Below are 15273 nucleotides of genomic sequence, written 5' to 3' on the forward strand. Positions count from 1 at the left end.
GATAGCCCAAAAGCGTTATAAAACATGGTATAAGGCTAAATCCAATGGTGTGCCAAAACACCAAATATGACAAAAAGTGTGATCCACTAGTGCGCCAGATCACCAATCCGTCAACGCTATCGCCAAAAAATTACTTATATATAGGTCGAATTTTAGCGGAATGGCATATGCTCTACACGCCACTTAGAATGGCTGGTAGAAGACATTGTGTTGCACGCTTCCACTGATGGCGACCAACAAGAGAGAGAGTTAGGGGGTGTTTGTTTTTCCTACTTATACTTATAAGTGTTATACCACTTATAAACACTTGTAAGTGCTGGACCACTTATTTTTGCCCGTTTGTTTTCTCCTATTTATCCTATTTATAAATAGCCAACGGCTACAAATACTTGTAATTAGCACCAAAAGTTGTAAGTGACAAAAACCTACTTACACCAACTTATAAATAGGGCTTAGATGTAAGATTACAAAATTGCCCATGAACAAGTACGTACATATAAAAAAAAACATTAAATGTTTCCCTTCATTAGTTTAGGGTTGCAACTAGAAAGTGGTACGACTAAGGTAATGGTTTCTTCTAGTTTTTTTTTTAGTTATTTTGCTTCTTCTCCACTTAATTTTATATTGTTTTATCTTTTATTTTATTTTTGGCAAAAATGTTTCATTTTTTATGAGAGAAATAATACTCAAGTGTATATATCAACATAGGTGTATTCAGTCAATAAAAGAATGAAGTACATATGTATGCGAGAATTATGCACTTGATTTTTATTTCTTATATGATTGTCATTAACTTCGACAAAAGAGTACATGTGTTATTTAAACATGGGCAAATTTGTAATGTAACAAACACACGTGCCACTTATAAGTAGCAAAAAACAAATTAAACAGGTTTTAAGACCTACTTAATTATAAATGCCACTAATGAGTACCAACCACTTATATATAGGAAAAACATCAATTACCCCCTTAGGAGAAAGGGGCAAAATGGGGAGAGAGATGTCAAAAATATGTAGTAGACGCCACTTGCACTGGCAACCAATAATTTTGGTTAATTTTTGTTTGTGGATTTTGCAAACAACAATAGGCGAATAAAACATAAAGAAATGTTGTGATAACGTACTAAGAGTGTCACACCCCGAATTTCGACAAAATTCGGAAAAACATTATTTGTTCCCGACTCTTCGATCTCCGAGGTGTGATGCACTCTCCACTTCCAAAACCCATAAACAGTTTAAATATGCGGATAATTAAAAACTAATAAAAATTTTAACTTAACAAAAGTCCTCTTCATTACAAAAAATTACAAATGAAAATGCAAATAACCTTATCTCAACTGAAAATCTATATCACCTCAAAGGAAAACAAAGTCTATCTTGAAATCGCGCTTAACGCAAAACCACGAAAGAAAGAACCAATCTTCTTCAACACTAAACCTGTCAAGACTTATCAACTATGTTCATTTAATGAACACACCCGATAAGCAAATATGCAAATTGGGTCAGCATTATAAAAATGCTGGTGTGAGTATCCCTAAAATAAAACATATACTTATACATATATATACACAATCCATAAGGCAGTTAGTTCCTCCACCGAGGCGCCTTAACTTTCAACAACTAATACAACATCCTTAAATACAATAATTAAGGCAGGTAGTTCCTCCACTGAGGCGCCTTAACTTTTAACAACTAATACAACATCCTTAAGTACAATAATTAAGGCAGGTAGTTCCTCCACTGAGGCGCCTTAACTTCCTACTACCCACACAACAAACCATACGCATAATAAAAAGACATTTAGTTCCTCCATGAGGCGCCTTAGGTTCTAACTAAACTATAACCAGCCAAACATATAAAATCATCTATCTAAAGATATATCATTAACCAACATATTACCATAATTATATTAATTAAGGTTTTCTTTGTGTGTCCCTAAAATTCACGTCATATCTATGTCTTACCTAGTTTCCTTGGCTACCACAATTACTTCCCAACGCCGAACATGTACATCCACATGCCTCCCTTCACATAATGAACCACTCCGTGCGTAACTACCCTGAACAGGATGCCGCACACCAGGTAACCCTCACACGAAAGCCATTATGCAAGTACTGCCACTATTCGACATAAAATATCGCGCGTCTCGTTCTATTTTGCGAACGGAATAATCAAGCCACTATTCGGCTACGCCAGAAGGGCCATTCAGATTCACTGAAACGCCATAAGGGCCAATCACATTACTTACGCTCGAAGGCCATTCAGATTCACTGAAACGCCAGAATGGCCAATCACATTACTTACTCCTGAAGGCCATTCAGATTCACTGAAACGCCAGAAGAGCCAATCACATTACTTACTCCCGAAGGCCATTCAAATTCACTAAAACGCCAGAAGGGCCAAATCACATGAGTTGTGGTAGCTAGGTTTTAGAATTTTCGTTACATAGTTTATTCAAGTGTCATCCATTTATAACTCATAATAATTCCACTATATCACGTGCAGGTCAAATACCTTATTGCACTAAGCCACAATATTTAGAAATATCTCAATTATATCTCATAACCACTTTTATTCTTTCACGTGCCAATATATTATTGCACTACGCCACAATCCCGTGGGAAATATCCACAAATACTATACTACCTCATAGTAGCATCTCACATATAAAATAATGGAGCGTTTATACATTTATGTCTCCAAAACTATTGCATTCAATATATATATCCCAACATATTATATAATGTCACAATATCAATGGCAAATCTTAATTAGATAATGACCACTAAATTTATACAAGCTTCCACAGCATTTTAGCATTTGATTTGTCCATACAAGCTTCCACAACATATTATATAATGTCACAATATCAACGGCAAATCTTAATTAGATAATGACCACCAAATTTATACAAGCTTCCACAGCATTTTAGCATTTGATTTGTCCATACAATTTACAAGATAAAATGTAGCACAATTAAACAGTCCACAGTCCACAATCCACAATCAAAGCCCAATATATATATGCTTTACACACTACTCACGTCAAATCTTAATTAGATAATGACAAACAACGTTATATAATTTTCGACAATATTTTATTACTATATTTGTCCATATTTTTAAACATGTGAAAAATTGGAAAAAGTCAACATTCCACAGTGAACGGTCAAAGTCAAAAGTCAAAGGTCAACGGTCAAAGTCAACACATCATGGTCAAAGTCAAACTGTCATTTCCATGTTCAACAGTTCAAGGTCATAGCCATGGTTCATGGCTAAGGTCAAAGGTGCATGGGCTCATGACCAAGGTAATGGTTCGGACCCAACTGGCCAAGCCCAAACCTTAGAACCCGAAAGTCTAAATGTTGAAAGACCCATTTGGATCTCTATTTTAAGTCTTATGGACTGGCCCCAAACAATATTAGAAACTGGTCCGAAACAATTAAGTGGTTCGGTCCAAAAATTGAACTGAAACTAGCCCAAAAACTTTAAATTAAACTGGCCCAAACTAAACAAATAGAAAAATGGCCCAACCCATTAACTAATATCAAAACCGGGCCCAAACAAAACAACCAAGGCCCAAAACTGAAACCGGCCCAAGTAGCTAATTGGTTCGCCCAAGGCCCAACCACAGCTACAGTCGTCTTCTCCATCAGCTCTCTTCCTCCACCACCACCAAAATCGACCACCACAACCTCCACTCCTCCTCCAACATCATCACATCGGTTTGACTCAATTTGAAAAACCCAAAACCTTTAATAAAACCAAAACTCTCATTAGTTAAATCAAACCCCTTCCTCCAAAGTAGATCTGGACCGTCCGCCATTAATGGCTTCTATCACCTCCGACTGCCCCCACACACTCAAACACACCCCCTTCAATCGACAACCAACACAACTACATTATAAATTTCATTGAACCCTTTCTCCACACTAGATCGACATCTCGTCCGACATTAACAGAGCTTCGACAGCTCCCATTACAACCCACCCACACACACTACAATCACTATGAACCCATCGATTTTTAATCTAGATGAAAGCACTGCAGTTCTAATTAAACTAAAAACAACCCAACCGCATTTTCCTAAAACTCAAAAATGGACGCCTTCTTCCACCTGCAACAGCACCCACCTACACACCCCTTCAGCATACCCAACACTCAATCGACCCAACATTAACCCTTAATCAACCAACACAACAATATAAATAACAACGTTGGTTTGGCTCGCGCCGCCATTAACAGCTTGTTTCAAGCTTCCACCAGTTCCAATCAAATTTCCGAGTTTCAACAGATTTTAATCAGTTTTAATAACGACAGTTTACCAATTACAGGACGAATATTAATAACGGAATAATTAACATATTTCGTGAAATAGAAAACTAATCTACTCACCCGTATTAAAACCCGACGAATCCCTCATCGTCCGAATTGTCGCGCTCCAACGCTCCAGCAAACGAGTTTCTATCTTTGCCTCCATTTTTATTATTATTTTTTTTATTCTCTAAGAACCCTATTATCTAGAACAATGTGATTATATACTTGGGTTTGAAACCCAAGCCCAACACAGACTTGGGCCCAGAAACCAGGCCTGCGTATCCTAAATCCAATCCAACAGATTTAATATAAATAATTAAATTAAATAAATAAATAAATAAATACGTATTTTAAATACGGGCGTTACAAAGAGTTACAAGTCCTGCTCCATGAGATGCTACCACTATCTGCTCCATGCCTTCTCCAACCAAAGCAATATTCTCCTTGTCAACCACTACGACTTCCTCATATAAGCCCGATCTCACAAAGATGCAGTAGTGACTCTTGCTCCATCTAGGAGCAGCTGCTATAACTTCTGAAATTGAATAAAACACACCAGTACCCGAGTGCAACCACAACATCGGGTTTGCACTCAAACGTACTTATGTGGTGTTTCACCCTAGATTGTGTAAAAAAAAAATGATTACACCAATGAGCAAAAGACCAATAACAACTATCTTCAAAAATCCTGTCCAGTTTGGGGGGGCATTTGGTTTTACTCTTATGGAGGTTCTGGGGGTATTTGGTTTTCATGTTGAGGGTGTGGAGGTTGATGGAATTCGTTAAGTTGAATCCCATCCATCTTTAAGCAATTGCAAGAAGAGCAAGTACCTGAAAAAAGAGAGAATAGTCTAACGGGGGCATAGAAACTTGTTTGTTAAACTAGCTCATATTGCACTCTCGAATATTTTGTTGTTTTTCAGTCAGTAAAGATGGTAGCTAAAAATAAAATTATTTACTTAAGTTGTTTCCAAATATTCATAAAAGAGAACATTAACTATCGAAAGTGAAAGTAATGAACAAAACACTCCCGCGTCCTCATAGTCCAACGATAGACTTAAGTTAACACCAAAATTAACCTCGAGCAGCACATATAAATATTTAATAAAACACCCATGTGCATTAGACTTCTAAATCCCTTAGGACTCTCAAACTTTGATATCAATCCTAACTAAACAACAAGTTATTAATAGTCAAACCACAATTTAAGCAAAAAGTCTATATATAACTAACGAAATTGTTGGACCATCCTCCTCTATTATAGCGGTTACAAATACTTGTAAGTAGCACCAAAAGTTGTAAGTGACAAAAACCTACTTACATCAACTTATAAGTAGGGCTTAGATGTAAGATTACAAAATTGCCCATGAACACATATAAAAAAAAACATTCAACATTTCCCTTCATTAGTTTAGGGTTGCAACTAGAAAGTGGTACGACTAAAGTAATGGTTTCTTCTAGTTCTATATATATATATTTTAAATTGTTTTAATTATTTTGTTTCTTCTCCACTTCATTTTATATGGTTTTATCTTTTATTTTATTTTTGGCAAAAAGGTTTCATTTTTTATGAGATAAATAATAGTCAAGTGTATATATCAACATAGGTGCATTCAGTCAATAAAAGAATGAAGTACATATGTATGCGAGAATTATGCACCTGATTTTTATTCCTTACATGATTGTCATTAACTTCGACAAAAGAGTACATGTGTTATTTAAACATGGGCAAATTTGTAATGTAGCCACTTATAAGTGCTTGAAAAAACAAACACACGTACCACTTATAAGTACTTAACTAAACAACAAGTTAATAATAGTCAGACTCCAAGCTAAAAGACTATATATAAAGTGGGGCAACGGGCAACTAGTAAAGACTAAAGAGTAAAGAGTAAAGAGTGAATAGTTCAATCACTTTCATTCCCAAAAATGTATGTAGGGTTGGAAAATAGATAACTTTCATTTTTTTGGTTCCTATATCCAAATAATTTTGAACCCATGCATAATTACATATATAAACCCATTTTTGTATAGTAAAACAATTAGTTAAACACTTAAACTAGGTCTCGAACATTTTTATTTTTTAGTCAGTAAAGATACTATGCCATTATTTACAAGTGGTCCCCAAATATATATTCATAAAAGAGAAAGTAACAAATAAACCGTCGACTTAAGTTAACACCGAAGATTAACCTCGACCAACACATCTCATCTAATTAAGATCAAATCATCATAGCCGTTGGATAGAAATAAAAAGCCCTAATAAGTTCAATTTCTCCGTAGCAAATTAAAACATGAAGAAGAGGAAGAGGAAGGGTGACGTGGTTTGGTTAGAGGGGATATTTTCGATGATCAACAAGAACATGGGCAATCTTGAAATGATCACAAGGTAAATAACACTTCTTGTTTTGGTGGTTGTGTGTGATTGAAAGATTGATTTGTTTAATTTAACCAAAAAGAAATTAACCTGATGCTATTTATTTGCTGATCGAATTTGGTAATGTCTTAAATAAACTTTGTTATATTACCTTTTTCCAATTTGAGGAAAAGAAATTTTTGTTTGTTTGTTCCGCAATGAATGAAATAATGAAACCTGTCATTCAAACATCATTGCAATCAGTTCCTCATCTTCTTCTCATTTTCTTTCTTCTTGTCATCATGGTTGAAGACTGTTTTTCCCCCTAACGAAGGTACATTTTGATTTTCTCTCTCCCCCAATATACATTGCATGAAACTCTTCATATGAGGACTTTGTAGCCTTCTGATGAATGAGCAATCGGCCTATTGTAACCAGCCTCTTGAAGTAATTTCTTCCATACCCAGCTTGAATAAGAATAATGATAGAATAAGTGCAATTCAGTCTCCACTTCTCTCCAGCAAAGTACACACATATCATAGTTTACCATCTTCCATTCCTTGAGTTTAGAGAGAGTCTTCAAACCTTCTTTAAGTGCATAATTCTGTTAGAGTACAATACTACGTCATGCCATTGAGTGGGCTGCCTAGTTTGTCTTAGTGCTTCATAAGTATTTTTCATTGTATATTCTCCATGCAATGCCACAATCTATATAATCCGGTCAGTTCCTCCTCCAATATTTATATCCTCTTCAGCTAAGTTACATTGACACAGAACCTAAATGTAAAGTTTTGGTTCATTAAAGGCCTCCCAACCAAAGAGATTAATGCCATTTCATGTATATAAATCACAAATAATCACAACATGTAATGTTTACTTTATATTTTATTTCATGGTAAAATTATATATGTAATGCCTATATATTAATATCCCCATGTGATGGTATGCAATGCTTATGTAAACCACATTTTGCTTTTGTAGTATTTCATATTTATCCAATTTATATAATTAGAATAACGAATAATGTGAAAATCCGTATATAGGTGAAAGTGGCTATTAATGCCATATATAAATCAAATGTAGTGCCTGTTTGGATCAAAAGTATAAATGTAAAGTGAATGTTATTTAAAAAAGTGACTTATAATTTTTATACTTTTTCAAAAGTGATATGATGTGTGTTTGGATATGAAGTGACTTATCAATTCTAATTTATTTACCAAGTTCACATTCAACACAAGTAGTGAGAAGTGAAAAACACTTATTTTAGAACTTATTGAAAAGTTCAATTTGGTGCTACGATCAAAATGCACTTTTTCACTTTTATAAGTGCAAAAGTTCACTTATATTTCTGATCCAAACGACCATGTAATGTTTATATATCCACTTTTCTCTATGTCTTGGCCTGGTGAGAGCAATTTTTAATGCTAATTATAAATCATGTGTTATGCTTGCATTTCTCACCATGCATATAATGTACATGCAGGATTTAGAACCTAAATAAAAAAAAGGTGGAAAACTGTGACACAGTAGAGTGAAAATATACCTCTTATTGGTCGTTAAGTGATAAACGATAAAATGAATAGTTTACCTACGAAATGAACGATAGAACTCAAAACGTAAGTAAACTAAAACTGATTATGTGCTTGAGATTGCTTATCAAAGATTCTACTCTCAATCCTATGAGATATAGTGGAGTAGAGTGATTCGTTCCACTCCTAGTCCCTCCGCATGTTGTGTTTTCTAAGTATACGTACTCTTCTTAAAGTCAATGAGAGATTTACGAACAAGGCAACTAGACTACGATGCAACTACCCACAAAATGCAACTAGTCGACTATGGGAATAACTAAGGGAATGCTACGTTGATTCGATGATAAGGAGTTAGAGGGGGATTGATTCCACCTTAACTCGACTTAATCCTATTAACGACAAATCGTCGTAATCCGAATTGAACTGCTTCGCAGAATAATTGGTTCTTCCTAATCCCTAATTACACATGGTATTTCTACCAATTAATAACTAGCATGTGAACGATTAAACCCATTCTCATGGTGAACTAAACGTTTCTAGAGTGGAAAGGAAATTACGACGAATCTACGATAATCGGAATCAAGCTTTCATCAAGGCTTCTCAACCCCCTCTAATGGAGGTTTAGCCGAGAATCATTACGCAATCATTTCCGATTAAATTAAATCTAAACATAATATAAAGAATTGAAATTTACTAATCTAATTTAAACAATAATTAAAATCTAATTACTAACTAAGAATTGAATGACAAGCAATAAATGAAATCAGATCTAACACAAATGTAAATGACAAGAATCGAAATTGATAGAAATACTACTTAATTGATCTAATAAAAAATGAAGAACAAGATTCAAGGGTTTAATCTAATACAATAGTTGGATTGAAATTAAACTTAATTAAAACAATTAAATCTAGATCTAGAAGCTATTCTAATGGCTACTTTCTATTCTAAGCTACCTTTATTTTCTAACCTAAAAATCTACCCTTAACAAAGAGCTAAACTTTTGTTTTTATACATCCAGATCCAAAAATCGTGCATGGGCTTGGAGCCATGTTTTGGGCCAGAGAATCAGGCCCAAAACCCAATTCTTTCAGTCCAAAAAGGCCTCTTCAGCTGCAGTTGGCTTCCATAAATTTTTCATCCACTTCTGCTCCTCTGATTGGGTCAAGGCTTGGACCGTTGGAAAGCTCTTTCCGAGCCGGTCGTTTTGACATAAGGTAAGCCCCATTCCGAGGTCTGAATCCAAAGATACGGCCTTCGGAAGTTCTGCTGACTTTGAGTATTGTTTCTGCCCGCGTTGACTTTGACTTTTCAGCTTTGACCGGGCTTTAGAAAGGCTTTGTCTTCTTGAATCTTGGCCTTTAATCATAGAACTTCTTAGCAACCAACCATTGCTCCTTTATCTCGCTAAAGTGACACATTTCTGCACATAATGGACTTTGCAACTGAAATGCATAAAACACGTGAATCGCTGCTAACTCTTAATTATTACTCACATAATTGGTTTAAAAGTATGTCTCATCTGGGGTTAAAACTACAGTTTTGGGCTCTTATCAAACCACCCCAAAATAGCATTTTGCTTGTCCTCAAGCAAAGATGAGAAATTAGAATAAGTGACCAAAATCGAGTTCTAACTACTCTCGTTTTACTGAGTCGCGATTGCATTGACCATATGAAACAAGGCGCTTAAACCACTAGGAATTCCCTAGTGGGCCGAAGTTATAGCCTCGTGAGAGTTTTCAATGAAGGTACTCACAAACTTCATCTATACTATAACGACTAAGAAATAAAACTATTGTTTCCTTATCCATGCTCTAAATTAACTATACCTCTCACTAACTAGAATGCATATAGAGTAATCGAAATGAAACCTAAGCTAATATATGCATAATAATCAATCATCCACAATAAACATATATACAATGAGTAATACTATGAAATGTCTAGCAGGTCCGTTTCTGAAACTAGGAATAGCGTCCTTAAGTAGGTTCTCACAATAGTAGTCAAGATACAACACTCTGATTTTTCCACTCAAGTTCATTTACTCCGATTGTCGCGGTGGGCACACTTTACCTTACAATCTCAATGACAACGAGGAAGCCGGAGTCGATCAAACACATCTGCCACTTACTATCACACTAACCTATTCCTAATTGAGCTAGAGGTCTTTATTAGGTGTTGCGGGGATTAAGAGATGGTTTAAGAAGGAAGGAAATGGATATTCACAAGGACAAGTCTGAGATAATAGAGTCTTCCTATTATGTAACTTAGAGAAAACATTGTTATTTTCTTTTGCTTCTATACTTTGTTTCCATCCTTAGCCATATTTTTCTTTTCTTTTTCTTTGGCTTTGACTCCCTTTTATTCTATTTTTTTGGAGTTTTTATTTTTTTTTATTTTTTTTCCTTTTCCTTGGATGGAAACTTCTTTTCTTTTTCTGAAGCAACTAACTAATTTTTGTTTTACACGTCTTTTTCTCTTTTCTTTCTTCACTCATTCTATTCTCGACTTATCTTAATTGGGTAGGTTGATTTATTTATTTATTTATTTATTTTTTTTTTGTTTTTTTAACAGGGGGTAAAGGATTTGTGGTTTATGAAAGGCTAAAGAAAGGCTCGGAGGGCTTACTAGCGAAAAATAATTCATAGGTTTGAATTTCGGCTATATCGATCCAAAGAGGCCCTAAATTCTCGCTTAGGATATGGTTTAGTGATCAAGCAAGTGGACGTGTGATATCTCTATCCGGATTTTACTTCTCCCTTGTGTCATTTCTCAAATGTTTCGCTCATATAAGGCTTTAGGCTATATTCTCACAGGATTTGTAGAATAAGTATTCTAGCCTAGATTTCAGAAATTTACTGCTAACAATCATAGATACTCATGTAATATATTTATAGATAGATGCAAAGATTATTACCTACATATTAACCTAAGTTCCTAACAGTTATTCTAATGCAAAAGCTACGTGAGACTTCTAGATCGTTAAGAGCATAGAGAAGGAAAACAATACCAATATTCCTAAGTGTATAACATAACTTATTTATTTATATTTTTGAATTTTTGAAATTTTAACTAGAAAACAAATGCATATTATACCTATCTATATCCTAACAGATGCCCTAATTACACATGTTTCTATGCCCCCCCCAAACAAAAAGCATGCTTTGTCCTCAAAGCATTGTAAATAAAGAGGGTAGGAAAGATACCATTGAAACGTGTGAAATTCAGGAACATCTGCAAAACAAGGTTAGAACGTACTAATGTAGGAAATAAAAACTGACACAACTCTATACGAGTTCTACCCATTATGGGGTTAACAAGAATGAAATTGCTTGGGACATAAGCAGACACTAACTAGAATGAAAACTTACCTTATCCCCTCGCATTACTCATCATTTTCCTAATCCTCTTCTTCCATGAAGAAGTGAGGTTCCTTTACGTCCTGCCATGCCATGATAATTTGCCAGGCTTCCCGCCATTTATCATCTATGATTGCTAACCTATTAAGAGCCACTTGGTCTGACGGGGTGTAGGGTGCAACCAGATGAGGTTGTATCCTCCACCCTTGCCAAGTCATTGCACGGAAAGATCGAATAATACTATTGGTGGGTCGATGCGATTAATCGCATCGTAATCCAATCCGTGAAGCGTGTACAAAAAACAGGGAAGAAACATAGCATAATACGGGAAACTAGAACGGGCATAAGAAGGTACTTATGCCTCATGCTATGGGATCGGGCTAAACTAGACATCAAGGTTCGGGGAAGGTCATGACACATACGTCCCGTGGCTAAAGCAAGGAAGACGTTGCAAGTAGCATCATTCACAGAAAAAAAACGCCATTCCCCTAAAATGTTTAGCATAATCCAAAACATAACAGTTCCTATGTTCATGGACAGGCTACCAAAGGCGACATTATATTCCCCTTAGTCCTCAATACGAAAAATGCCCGCGCCATACGACTCATGTAAAAACTCGTAAGTGTAGACATACATATTATCGACCCAATAGCACCATGGGTCTTGTATTTCAAATGGGCATAGCCCATCAAGAACAAATGCTAGCAAGAACCTGGTAATTTCCATTGGTTCATTATCAATGTTGATGGAGAACACTTGTTCTCCATCTGGTCTTTCAAAGAAAATGCAGTTATTGTAAAAATAAGATGCTAGTGTAGGAGAGTAAACTGCATCAGGGCTTACCATAAGCGGTTCCCAACCAACGTATGTGATCGCTTCGCGAAACCAAGCACCATAAGTAGTGCTTTGGAACAATTCTTCGAAAGACTATTCCGGTATCAAAGTTGGAGATGTCATCTCAAAACTACGCTTTGGAATAGCTGCGAATGATCCGGATACTACGCGCGAAAAACTGGAAATTTTCTGGTCCACGAAGTCGGGCTGAGCGCTCTTGATAGAAGCCGAAAGGCCTCTGAAGAAATTGAAATTCCAGTGTTTGGCGTCGCTCGGCCGCACAAAAACTCGAAAAAACTCTGAAAAATATCACTGAGCCGCGAAAGCCTCGTAGAAGGCGCGAAGCCTTCGAGTTCTTGAACCTCGGAAAATGAGCCGAAACGAGGGAATCGCGAGAGTGAAAGGTGAGTAATGGAGTTTAGGTGTAGTGTGAGTTGTGAGGATAGATTGTATCAAGTTTATATAGGTTTAAAGTTGCTAAAATGGATCGGGATGTTGCCAAAACTAATTTCGGCAGTTTCCGGAAATTCTAAAATTTTCAAACCCGAAAACGGAAACAACTCATATCCTGGATTCTAATTCAAACCCAGTATCTTTTAGGTTGATTTTATGATAGAATGTACCTATTTAATCTAGATTTCATCCTACAATGATACTTAATCATATATCTGCCTAAACAACCATATTTTCACCTTGACTCCGCAATAAGTTATAACACGAGGGTTATATAGAAATAATGCTTGAATTGATAAAACCACCCCCAAACAAGTTGGGAAGGTGGGGTCAATATGAAACAACCATGCATACTGAAAATAAGCCCTTATATTAAAATTTCATTCGGAGTACATTACACTACAACGTTCAAATTACGGAAATAAACTTGCATTAAAATAAATAACAATAAAGAAATTACAAATAAAACATAAAACATCAAACTATACTATCCCTAGCTACTCCGGAACTGGTAGCGGAGGGAACATGCTCCGGAGATCGCTCCCGAAGCTCCCCGATGGACCGGACACCATTCGCCCGCCGGGCGACGGCGCCGTGCTGGATGGTGTGTCCTCGGCGAGAGTCTCCGTGAGGTGGGAATCGAGTAAGCATCTCGCCCCGAATCGGGGCCGAGCTTCTAGCTCGGCCATCATCTGGCTCCACCTCTCGCCCTCTCTCTCGGGTGCGGAGCTCGAAGTTGTGATGCATCGTTGCTGCCGAGTCCGGAGGTCTTCACAGATAGTGTTAAGCGAGCGCGATGCCGCGATGGATCACAGCTATGCGTTACGCATCATCCGGCCAAAGACCTCTCCAAGGCATCCGCGTCAAAACAGTCAAGTCCTCCTCATCCCGGAGGCATCCCGCCGTCCCCGACCTCCTCGGCATTCTCAGCTCCTTCATCCTCTTCTTCTTCTTCTCTATCCTCAGCCAATCTCCAAACCCGTTGGACACACTCCTTATAGATCGCGAGGTTACGGTGGAGAGTGATGTATGTCCGATCGGTCGCTGAGTCGCTCTCAACTTGAGCATGATCTTTGTTATCAACACGGGGAGAGGGGCAACTGTCCTCCCTCCTCCCCCCGATCATGCTCGGTAAAAACTCTAGGATGCAGAACTCATACTTCGCTCTGGAGTATCCATAAGATGTGGAGGCAGTCGGGCCGATGTCGCCGACCTTCCCTTCCCTAGACGTTCGACCAATCCACCGAAATTGTAGCCGGTGGTTGGTCCCTAAGGAAGCTTGTCGAACACAATGCGATCTCGCATTGTAGTCCCCTTCAATAACTGTCTCGTGCATCAATGGCTCTACCCCATTATGCTGGGACTCCTGCAGGGTGACATCCAAATGGATTCTAGGTGGAATGCCTAGAATCTTAGCCAACAACCCAGTCGTCACTTCCTTCCTCTTCTTCGCCACAACTACAAAAATCCTAGTCCCTTCCAACTCCCTCGTATCGTAGAACCGTCGGACTAAGTCCTCGTGGTAATAGGCTTCAGTCGAGTACCACAAGCTACTCCAGTCTCGACTAGCCATCTCGTCTCCGTAAAATGGCGCGAAGTGGTCGGCGGTAAAAACTTGTTCCGGCAAAATTCGGCGTTGTTGAGCCATTAGAAGTTTGGAATGTAGTGGGGGTTTAAATGTGATGTGGTGGTGGGATTTTAATCAACCGAATGAAGCAACCAGTGGTGGCGCGGCAGCACTAAAATTTGGAATTTTTGGTCGTTTTTGGTGATGGAAATCGGTGGTGGTTGTGGTGGGTGGTGTTTGGAATCGATTTGGGATGGAAATTTATTTTGGCGTGGGTTAATTTTGGTTTCTTTTTATTTTGATTTTTTGTTTTGGTTTTGTTTTAAGCTTGGCGTTAATGGCGGAATGGAGGAAGAAGAAACGCGACTGTTGGTGGAGGTAAGAGGCTCTTGCCATCGCTATCCGTCCGCTGGTTAGCTGAAGTTAGGGCCCAAGCCCAAAATCGAAATTTGTGATTTTTTTTCGATTTTTCGCGAAATTTCAAATCAAAATTGCCACTTCGTTACCGGTCCGATTTTTGCGAATGAGATATGGAAATGATCAGGAGAGAATTTCCCATCCAATGATCCATAAAACACTCCATTCCGACCGTGGATTACATATAAGATAGTGGAAAACGCCTCGAAGTGCGTGCATGACGTATGTTATGCGAATAATAGAAATCCAAATTCATGGATTATGTCAACCCGAATCGTAATACAATAAAATGGCCTAAGCAACTCTAATGGGACATAAATATTTAGTACGGAAACCCGAACACCCCACCCCCAAACAAATTTTTACAACAAAGCTGAGAAAATTTGTTTTTAGCAGTGGGTCTTTTAAAGTCAGATTCCCAAGACTTCCTAGTTTACTATGTT

Source organism: Coptis chinensis, chromosome 8 (assembly GCF_015680905.1).
Source record: "Coptis chinensis isolate HL-2020 chromosome 8, ASM1568090v1, whole genome shotgun sequence".
Lineage (NCBI taxonomy): Eukaryota > Viridiplantae > Streptophyta > Magnoliopsida > Ranunculales > Ranunculaceae > Coptis > Coptis chinensis.